The sequence below is a fragment of the Panthera tigris genome, chromosome D1, assembly GCF_018350195.1.
Source record: "Panthera tigris isolate Pti1 chromosome D1, P.tigris_Pti1_mat1.1, whole genome shotgun sequence".
NCBI classification, from domain to species: Eukaryota; Metazoa; Chordata; class Mammalia; order Carnivora; family Felidae; genus Panthera; species Panthera tigris.
In genome coordinates this window covers 19,201,934-19,213,992 of record NC_056669.1, presented here as the reverse complement: position 1 = coordinate 19,213,992, position 12,059 = coordinate 19,201,934, and positions in this window count along the sequence as shown.

The window sequence follows — 12,059 nt, the reverse complement described above, 5'->3', positions numbered from 1 at the left end:
CTTGCAGACAGAATCACACGTAAGCGAACGAAAAATCAAAAATTTCCCTAATGTATCAATGGCAGTGGAACAAAGTCACGTCTTCAAAACAAGTGTTTAGCGAAATGAACTCTATAGAACATTTCCATCACCCCCAAAGATCCCTCATACTTCTGCCCGATCAGTTGCCAATTCCCACCCCAAAGGCGAACGCTGCTCTGATTTCCATCACCATAGATTGGTTTTGCCCCTTCTGGAACAGTCATACAGGCTGTACTCTTTGGGATTTGGCTTCTTGCGCTCAAGTATTTTTGAGGTTCATTTGTGTTGTTGCTTTCATTTGTAGGTCACGTCTTTTATGGCTGAGAAGTATTCCATTGCATGGATATACAATAATTTGTTTTTTGTTTTTTGTTTTTCATTTTCTTACTGATGCTCATTATGGTTGTTACAAGGTTTGGGCTCTCACGTATAAAGATTCTATGACCATTTCGTACGTATCTCTTTGTGTGCGTATGTTTTCATTTCTCTCCCTGGGTCATGGGGTAGGTATATGTTCAATTTTGTGAAAAGTGCTCAAACTTCCTAAGTAGCTGTACCATTTACACTTGTATCGATAAATGGATGAAAGAGTCAGTGACTCCACACACACAGCAACATTGGAGGTGGTTCATCTTTTAGTTACTCTATGAGGTGCAGAGAGGTATCTGACTGGGACTTAAATTTGCCTTTCCCGGGGCGCCTGGGTGGCTCAGTCGGTTAAGCGTCCGACTTCGGCTCAGGTCATGATCTCGCGGTCTGTGAGTTCGAGCCCCGCGTCCGGCTCTGTGCTGACCGCTCAGAGCCTGGAGCCTGTTTCGGATTCTGTGTCTCCCTCTCTCTCTGACCCTCCCCCGTTCATGCTCTGTCTCTCTCTGTCTCAAAAATAAATAAATGTTAAATAAAAAAAAATTGCCTTTCCCTGACAGCTAATGATGTTGCACACTTTCAAGTTTTTTGTGTATATGTATAGTGCCTTATAATCATTTTATTGGTTGTTCGTCTTATTATTATTGAATTGAAGGAGTTGTTTATATATTTTAAAAACAAGTGTCTTATCACATACGTGGTATATGAATATGACACCCACCGATAGATAGATGATAGATAGAAACATAGATAGACGACAGATGCTTAAATTGATGTCCAATTTAACAAATGTTTGTTGTTCTTTTTTTATATTTAGAACTTTCTGGATTGTACCAAAGAAATTCTTGTTTATCCCCAAATCATTAATACAGTCTTCTGCTTTCTTATAGAAGATTCAGAATTGTAGCGTTATGATTTGGGGGGCTTAGGTCTGCAGTCTATCCCAAATTAATTTTTGTGTATGTATGAAGTTGGGGTTTCAATTTTTTCATCGTCCTCCATGTAGATAGCCAGTTTTCCAGCACTATTGTTTGCAAATAATTTCCTTACCCATTAAATTACTTTGGCACCTTGGTCAAAAGTTAATAGATCATATCAGGATGGGTATATTTTCTACTTTCAGTTCTATCCTACTAATCTGTTTGTTAATATTCATATCAATACCACGCTGCCCTAATTTTTACAGCTTCATTATAGGTATTAAAATCAGGTACTGTGCACCCTTCAACTATGTGAGGCTTTTCAAAATTAGTATGGCTCTTCTAAATTCTTGCGTTTCCAACTACATTTTAGAATCAGCTTATCACCTTCTATTTTTTAAAAGCCTGGGGATTAAATTGAGTCAAATGCTTTTTCTTCAACTAATGAAATAAGCAAATAATTTTTATTTTTCCTATCAATATGTTGAATCACACTGATTTTTTTTTGAATATTAAAATGCTTTTGTGTGTCTGGAATACCTTCATTAGTTCATGATGGATTCATCCATTTATGCATTGCTGGATTGGGTTCTTACTATTTTCTTTTTTTTTTAATCTTTTTTTTTTAATGTTTATTTATTTTTGAGACAGAGAGAGACAGAGCATGAACAGGGGAGGGTCAGAGAGAGAGGGAGACGCAGAATCCGAAGCAGGCTCCAGGTTCTGAGTTGTCAGCACAGAGCCCGACGCGGGGCTCGAACTCACGGACCGTGAGATCGTGACCTGAGTCGAAGTCAGACGCTTAACCGACTGAGCCACCCAGGCGCCCCGGTTCTTACTATTTTCTTAAGGAATTTTGATCTATGCTAGTGAGAGGTATTGAGTGGTAATTTGTGTTTTGTTTTGTTTTGTTTTTTTTTGTGATGCATTTAAATGGTTTTGGGATCAGGGAATACTGGACTCATAAAAGGAATTGGTAAGTGTTCCCTCTTCCTATATCCTTGAAAGGGTTTGCATCCAATTTGTGTTATTTCTTCCTTGATTGTTTGATTGGACTCACCAAGGAAGCCATCTGAGTTTGGAGTTTTCTTTGTGGGAATATTTTAAAATTATGAATCAATTTCTTAATGGATATAGAGCTATTATGATTTTTTATTTATTCTTATGGCATCCTTAATAATTTGTATTTTTTGAGGTCTTTTTCCTTTTTATGTAAATTATCGAATTTCTCTTCATAAAGCTGTTCATATTACACATCTATCAAGTTTTTAAGTTTGAATGACCTTCTTTCATTTGTAATACTGATAACTTGTGTTTTCTCTTTTTTCTTGATGAGTATGGCTAAAAGCTTATGGATTTTATTAATCTTGTTAAAGAACCGATTTGTTTTCCATTGTTTTTTTTCCTCTGTTATTTGCCACTTTTCTATTTAATCGATTTCAGCTCTTATCCTTCATGATTTCCTTCGATATTCTTCCTTTGGGCTCATTTTTCTCTGATATTTTTACTTCTTGAACTGGAATCTTAGATCGTTACTTTGAAATGATTCCCATTTTCTTCTTTTAATTAAAAAAATTTTTTTAAACTTTATTTATTTACTTTGAGGGAGACGGAGACAGTGCCAGTGGGGGAGGGGCAGAGGGCGAGGGAGAGAAAGGATCCCAAGCAGGCCCCAGGCTGCCAGCACAGAGCCCAATGCAGGGCTCAAACTCACAAACTGTGAGATCACTCCCTGGGCAGAGCAAAGAGTTGTATGCTTAACCAAGTGAGCCACACCAGCACCCCTAAACCATTCCCCTTTTCTAACATAAACATTCAAAGGTGTTGTTTCTTTCTAAGCACTGCTTTAACTTCATCCTACAAATTTCATGTTATGTTTCTATTTTTATTTAGTTCAAAATATCTTCGAAGTTCCTTTTAATTTTGTCTTATACCAGTGGGTTAATGAGGAGTATCTGGATCGATGTCCAAATATTAGAAGATTTTCCAAATGCCTTTTTTTTTTGGTTATTGATTTCTACTTTAATCCTGTTGTGGTCAGAGAACATACTGTAAATGACTTAAATTGTATTAAACGTATTGAAACTTGTCTTATGGCTGGCTCAGCATAGAGTTTATCTTGGTTGTGTTTTATGGTCACTTGAAAAGCATGTGGATTCTCCAATTTGTTGGGAACGGTGTTTCATACATAGTAAAGTTGTGTTGGTGAATAGGATGGTTCAAATCGTCTATATGCTTATTGAACTCCTGTCTACCTATTCTATCAATTGTTGAGATAAGAATGTTGAAATCTCTGGCTATAATTGTGAATTTGTCTGTGGCTTACTCCTTTAGCATCCGTTTTTGATTCATGAATTTGATGTTCTGTTACTGGATGCATACCCTTGTATCATTACAGTGTCTTCCTCATGATTTGATAACTCTATCGTTATTCTCTTCATTTCTGGTAAAACTACTTTTTCTGGAGTCAGCTTTGTCTAATAGCAATAGCCACTCCTTCATTCTTTTGATTAGCGTGTTCAGGGTGTATATCTTTTTCGTTTTTTCTTTTAAAGTTATCTGCGTCTTTACATTATGCGTGAGTCTGTTACAAACAGGACATATTGTGTCGTGCTTAACACGGTATGGCAATTTCACCTTTTAATGAAATATTTAGTCCGTTTACATGTAATGTAGTTACTGAAATGGTTGGATTTAGTATTGTTATCTTGCCATTTGTTTTCTATTTGCCTCATCTGTATTTTGTTCTTAGTTTTCCTATTTGCAGCCTAATTTTGGATTAACTGAGTATATCTTACTTTTCCATTTTATATTTTCTGTTGTCTTATTATTTACACCTCATTCATTTGCATCCTTAACTTATTGTGGTCTGTCTTGAATTAATATGAGTCCATCTCCTGTAAAACATAGAAACTTAAAAGTTTTTTTTTTTCCTGGCTTTTGTTTTCTTTCTATTGCTGTCATACATTTAACTTCTAACACTGAGACTTTTTAAATTTTGTTCAGTCCTTTTTTGTCTGTATTTCAGTTTAGATCATTTCTATTTTCCTATATTTATTTATTTATTTATTTATTTATTTATTTTTTATTAAAATGTTTTTTTTTAACGTTTATTTATTTTTGAGACAGAGAGAGAGACAGAGCATGAACAGGGGAGGAGCAGAGAGAGAGGGAGACACAGAATCGGAAGCAGGCTCCAGGCTCTGAGCCATCAGCCCAGAGCCCGACACGGGGCTCGAACTCACGGACCGCGAGATCGCGACCTGAGCTGAAGTCGGACGCTTAACCAACTGGGCCACCCAGGCGCCCCAATTTTCCTGTATTTAAATTCACTGATTTTCTTCTTTTGCCATTAAGCCATCCAGTGAAATTTTTACTTCAGATCTTTGTCTTTTTAAGTCCTAGGATTTCTCTTTGATTCTTTTATGTTCTTTTATGAAATTTTCATTCTCTATTGTGTTTCTCTACCTCTTACCCCAGTTTGTCCATATTTTTCTTTAAGCCCTTGAACATATTTATACTAGTTGTTTTGGAGCTCTTGTCTGTTAATTCCATCATCTTTATCATTTCTGGGTCTGGTTTTATTAGCTGTTTTTTCTCCCAGCTCTGGGTCACATTTGATGGCTTCTTTATATACAATAGTTTCTCATTTGATGCTGAACATGCTAGATCTTATGTTATTGACGGTCTGGCTCCGGCTGTCTTTTCGTAGTGTTGAATTTTGTTCTGGAAGGCAGTTAAATCAAAGCAGTGTGATTCTTTTGGGTCTTGTTTTTAAACTGTGTTAAGGCAGGTCTAGAGTAGTCTTTACTCTAGGGATAAATTTGCCCTTCTCCTAAAGCACGGTTTTTTCTGGGTTCTCTACCAAGCCCTGTGGCTTCTCTAAGAGGTCTCTGCACTCTGGTTGTTGGAACGAATGTCTGTCTTGTGCGAGCTCTAGTACCTGTTCTAGTCACGGCTCCTCAGTAGTTATTCTTTCTCCAGTAGTTGTCTTTGCTCAGTAGTTGTTGTTCACAGGCCCTCATGGTTTCCTGCCCTGCACGTGTGAAGCTTTATGTTCAAATACTCAAGTCCTCCCTGTATAGATTTCCAAACTTCCTCTGTACGGTACCCTTCAATCCGGTATCCTGACCCACAAATTCCTGCCAACACAGAAACTCCAAATTCTGTTCCCTTCCTCCCTAGCTGAGCCACGCCATTGTTTTCTGGGTTCCTTTTCCCTGCGCTCCTGTTCAAAAACTGCTTCAAGCTGAAAGCCCGGGAGATTACGGAGCTCACCTGATTTAGTTTCTTTCCCACAACAGTCACTCTTCTATGCTGCCTATTGCCCAACAACTGAAAATGGTTACTTCATATATTTTGTCCGGTTTTGTTGTTCTATACTAATTCTTTGGTTATCACTGGTAAGCAGGTATTTTAATGCCAAATCATTTTGGTTGCCAAGTTCTTTGAAGAAAAGCCATGCAATGCCTGTTGCATCACCAGGCTTTTCTTCATAACAATAAATACTACCCTAGTAATTATACTGTACTAAATTTGTTTCATACGTATGCGTGTGTGTGTGTGTGTGTGTGTGTGTGTTTAATGGGATTTCAGTCATCACAAGAGGCAATAATCATTTAGTTTTATGCAATGCAATCTCCTTATCAATTTTCTTTTTCATATCAATTTTGGTTAGTGTGGACCTTTTGGAGACCCATGAGAATTATAGCTGAGAATCAGAATGAAAGTGATTTTTGCCATTTTCTTTAACACCAACTATATCTCTTTTCAGAGTATTATTCACCCAAGGTAGAGAATAAGTCTATTGGTGGGAGAGCGAATTAGAGTCGATTACACCTTAATATACCTGACCGACTTTACATGGAACGGCAGCGTAGAGTGGATTTGTCCTTGGTAATCACAGGGTTGATTCAGGGAGAACATCGTTCACAGGATTTGTGAGACACCAGAAGGAGTGTCCAGGTAAACGGAACAAAAATGGATTCCCACTGTTTAGATCATAAAAATCCATGTGAACTCACATGTAAGCACCTGGAACCAGAAATGTATGCATTATGTTGAGTCACATGTTATCTGGTGCTTTTTAAACCTGATTTCTATGATACAGACACGTTTAGCAATTTTTCTGGAGATTTTCTTAGTAAGGGTAGCTCTCAGGCCTTGTAAATTTTGAATCCCTAGTAATACCCTAGTAATCATGGTCAAAACCAAAGTCGCAAATACACAGACTTCTTTGATAATGCAAACGAATATTGTAAATATGTATGAATGTGAAGATGCATATAAACTAATATTGTAAATACGAATATTTATTGGGTGCCATTAATTTAATTAGTCCCTTAACAAACACATTTTGAGTACCAGGTACTATGTTAGGTGCAGGAAAAACCATGGTGAACTGTTCTAGGTACATGCTATAGAAAAACCTATGTATGTGTCAAGATATGAATATAAATGACTATGTTCATTATTTACACATTGGAGAAACCAAGAATTTGAGAACCCATCTTCCCAATCTGCCAGTCCAGGAACGTGAAAGCTATCACTCGTTTCATGGAAAAAACTCACCTGACCAGTGAGAGCTTTCTTTTTCCCGAAAGTAGCGTTGCACTGTTAGTGACCATTTCTGCATTTCACACCTGATACCCTTACAATCAATCTCAGCGGTGAGTAGAAACTATAGATTGATCTTTTTCCCTTTTTATAAAAAAAAAAATTTTTGAAGCCTTAATGCCCTTGGCCTAAATAATGGATAAAAGGGTTTCCTTCTTAGGAATCTTTTTTCGAAATGCTACATGGACTCACGCTCAGTGTCTACATAGCTTCCAGAATTATCGTTAAGAGCGAAGTTAATTTTCCATTGTGGTTGGCAATGAATCACACCGCATGCAATTGAAGATCCCTCTGGGTGATAGACTATGGGATGGTGTAGAGTCCTCAATCAGATGCATCTGTTAGTTAATGTTTGTAAGGCATTTTCAAAATTAAAGAAAGAAAAGCATTCATTTTTATCAGCTCTGGAGTCTCTTTCGTCATGGGGATGGAACACTGAATCATAGTCACAGATCTCATGGCGGCTGGCACTTGAGACTTGTACGAGAAGCAGATGCCAATCAATTTCTGTGATGCTCATCTAAAAATACATAAAGCCCAAGTTGTACTCTGGAGATTAACTGGCTTTATCAATAGCAAATGTTCTCCTTCACGTGAGATTAGTAAGAATTCAGACCTGGTCAGACTGTTTTTATATCTGTCCTAGATGACACCTTCAACAGACGCCGTATAGCAAAAACTGCAAATGTGTATTTGGCATTTAATACTTTTTTTAAATGGAAACTTGCATCTAGACATTTTAAAGGTAGCAACTATCGATGTAATATGTATTCCATGTCCTTTCTTTTCTTTGGAAATAATTCATTGATATCTGGGGATGAGCATATATAATTAATGACGGATACATAATACATGCACAAATATAAACGTACATATTTTAAAATTCTGTTAAATATTAGTTTGCCCTTGAGGCTCCAAATATCCAGGATATGTCATATCAACATGAAGGAAACACAATTAATTTCAAAGTAAATGTCTTCAGTAGTCAGTTTCATTTACACAATTTCATTTGGCCGATCTTGTTTATAGACCTGCTCGATGTTTTAAAATTTATTATTTTTAAAAATTTTAATTCCAGTGTAGTTAACATACAGTGTTATCTTCATTTCAGGTGTATAATATAGTCATTCAACAGTTCTATACATTACTCAGTGCTCGTCATGAGTGTACTCTTCAATCCCCTTCAACTATTTCACCCAGCCCCCCATCTCCCCTCTGGGAACCTCAGCTCATTCTCTATAGTTAAGAGTCTGTTTTTTGGTTTGTCTCTTTTTTTCTTTGTTCGTTTCTTTTTGTTTCTTAAATTTCACATATGAATGGGATCATATGGCATTTGTCTTTCTCTGATTGACTTATTTCGCTTAACATTCTACCATTTAGATCCATCCATGTTGCTACAAATGGCAAGATTTCGTTCTTTTTTATGGTAGAATAATATTCCTATATGTATATGTATATATGTATATGTATGCATATATATACATATATATATATATAAGAATATTATTATATATAGGACATTTTCTTTGAAATTAATTGTATCTCCTTCATGTTGATATGACATATCCTGGATATTTGGAGCCTCAATAATAATATTATTCCTATATATACACACACATATATATAGGAATACTATTATATTATTATTATATATTTCTATATTATATATATAGGAATATTATTATATTATTATACACGATATTATATATTTATATATATATACATATACATATACATATACATATACATATACATATACATGCCACATCTTCTTTATCCATTCATCTAAGGATGGACATTTGGGCTGCTTCCATATCTTGGCTGTTGTAAATACTGCTGCCATAAACGTAGGGGTGCATATATCTCTTGGAATTAGTGTTTTTTTATTTTGGGGTAAATGCCCAGTAGCAGAATCTGACCAATTGTTTTGATATTATGTAGACATTTTGAAGAGGTATGTCTGCCTGTAATTATTAAATAATTAACTTTGTATGTAACATATGCTGTTTTTATATTTTTTAAAAGACTAGACGCTTAAAAGACAACTTGTTAAGTTATTCATCCAGCTCCAGCATAAGGACTTTATTTAAAATCAGTTAAGGCAGCATGATACTACCTTAGTCTTAAAAGGGTAAATGAGGCCATCTTTGGTCTTAAAAGGATAACTAAGCACAGACTTATTTCAGTTTGGTGTAAGGAAGAATTTCCCAGGAACCCGTAGGGCTCCAAGGAGGCTCTCACTAGGTATGTTCCACACAGACATGAAAAAATAAAAATAATAGAAGGGACACTTTCTTTAGAGGACATCATCTTCAGAATAATGGAGAAATTACAGTTGGCTCCTGGATACCGAAGGAAGAAGCAGGCCAAAAAGCATAGTAACATGGGATTATTAATCAGATGTTGTTCAAAATCCTCGTGAGAATAAGCACCATCAGAGGCTCACGCTAAAGTTATTCACAAACACAAAAAAAGATATACTTGATGTGCTTAGTCCACATTTCCTTTCTTTTGCTCTATATTTTAACAAATCTATAGATTTTTTAAAAACTCAACATATTTTGATAGTATGCTTTAATTTTAAAATAAATATTACATAAATAAAATAAATATTATTTTAACACCTCCAATTTTCTCAGAAGCTAGGAACAAGGCGAAGTGTGTGTGTGTGTGTGTTTTTTTTTTTCAGATTCCTTTCCCTTTAATCCTCAACCCGTAATAGCTTTGGTGTAGCTGCACTCATAATTTTGTATTTACCCACTATCTTGCAGACAGTATTTATAAACAGTAGTTTTCCACTGATTCCCATCTTTTCATCTTTAGAAGCTTTCCAATGGTGATATAGGAGGTAATGACTATTGGCAGTTTTCATGGATCCTTCGTATATGACATAGGGTGACCAGCTGTCCTCATCTGCCTGGGACTGAGAGGTTTCTTGAGACCTAGGACTTTTAGTACTAAAACTGGGAGAGTCTGGACAATCAGAGCAACTGCTCACCCAAAATGAGGGACGCTGACAAAAGGGGCTGATTCAGGTACAGCCGATATTCATTGAGAACTGAAATATCAGGCTTCCTGCTAGGCAATTAACTTTTGTTCCCTCGTTTAATCCTCACGAACGCTCTTGAAGATTGGTATTAAGTTTCACCTTCATTGTATAGATGAGGAAACAGCTTAGTCAGATGATGTAATGCATAGTTTTAAGTAACACATAGACATTGAATAAACCAGAATATACGCTCCTTTAAACCATGTCTTCTTATGTCACAAGCTCTTATTGTAATACTATTTATACAATATTGTCTTACAGAAAGCTTGATGGGTGAATGAATGCAAAGGTAGACATTAAAAAGAATTGTTTAGTGTAAGAGGGCCATCCATTGGATCAATGTACCTTAACTCCAACAGAATGGAAACTGTTATTTATTTTCTTTTTTTTTGAGAGAGAGAGAGAGAACGAGTGGAAGAAGGACAGAGGGAGAGGAAGAGAGACTCTCAAGCAGGCTCTAGTCTCAGCGTGGAGGCTGACACAGGGCTTGATCCCACGACCCTAGAATCATGACCTAAGCCAAAATCAAGAGTCAGATATTCAACCAACTGAGCCAGCCACCCAGGAACCTTGGAATCTGTTGTTTAAAAAAAAAAAAAAAAAACTTTAGGGGCGCCTGGGTGGCTCAGTCGATTAAGCAGCCGACCTCGGCTCAGGTCATGATCTCACGGTCCGTGAGTTCGAGCCCTGCGTCGGGCTCTGTGCTGACAGCTCAGAGCCTGGAGCCTGTTTCAGATTCTGTGTCTCCCTCTCTCTGACCCTCCCCCGTTCATGCTCTCTCTCTGTCTCAAAAATAAATAAACATTAAAAAAAATTAAAAAAAAAACTTTAATAGTACATTTTAGTATATTATACATTTAGTATATTATATATATAGTATATTATATATTATATATATTTAGTATATTATATATACATATATATACATTTAGTATATTATAACCCAATATATTCAAAGTATGTAATCAATATGAAAATGTTAATGAAATAGTGTATATTCTCTGTTTTTGTATTAAGTCTTCAAAACCCAGCATTCGCCTTACACCTACCAGCACATCTTAATTTGGGCACTATATTTTCATCAAAAATAGTTAATTTAGATTTAGATTTCATAAAATTTACAGTTGAAAAAGTAGATTCACATATCCAAGTTGTTCCAAACATACTTAGAAATTTTCCAACACATAAGCAAAGTATTTGTTTTAAGGTTTATATTTAGGGGCATCTGGGTGGCTCAGTGGGTTAAGCATCCGACTCCCGCTCAGGTCATGATCTAGCAGCTCGTGAGTTTGAGCCCCGAATCGAGCTCTGTGCTGACAGCTCAGAGCCTGGAGCCTGCTTGGGATTCTGTGTCTCCCTCTCTCTCTGCCCCTCACCCCCCCGCTGTCCCTCTCTCAAAAATAAATAAACGTTAAAATTTCTTTAAATCAATAAAATAAAATTTATATTTAAGTCAATCAAATATATATCCAATTTAGAATTCAGTTTCTGGGTTTCACCAGCCACATTTCAAGGGCTCAATAGCACATAGTCTGGAGGCCACCCTTTGAGACAGCCCAGCTTTAAAACCTCCTAGGTCTGACCATCCCACAGTTCCCCATTAAGCCTCAGCCCAGTATAAGCAGCAAAGCTGAGTCGCCCCAGAGTCTGTCTTCCCTCTCCATCGCCTTCCTGCTCTGGGAAGAACTCTAATGAACTTGGCCCCTCTCCCACACCTGCTCTTGCTGCTGCTGTGCCCTTGGCCACCCCCTCTTGCCACCTGTGACTGATGGGCCTCCTGGTGGCCAGCACTGCCCATTATGGTGGTGGTGGCAGATCCCACTGCCCCGCCCCGCCCCGCCTCCTCTCACCCCACCCCACTGCCTGCCACCAGAAGCGACTCCCGGTGCTGAACACTGTTTCCATAGTATTAAGATGAATGGGGGTGAAGTCAACCAGCTGTTTTTAAGAACCTGAGGCCCATTCATGTCGGTGTGGAAGAGTCAGAACTGAAGCTTATGGGGGCACCTGGGTGGCTCAGTCTTTAAGCATGACTTCGACTCAGGTCATGATCTCGCGGTTCCTGAGTTCGAGTCTCGCTTCAGGTG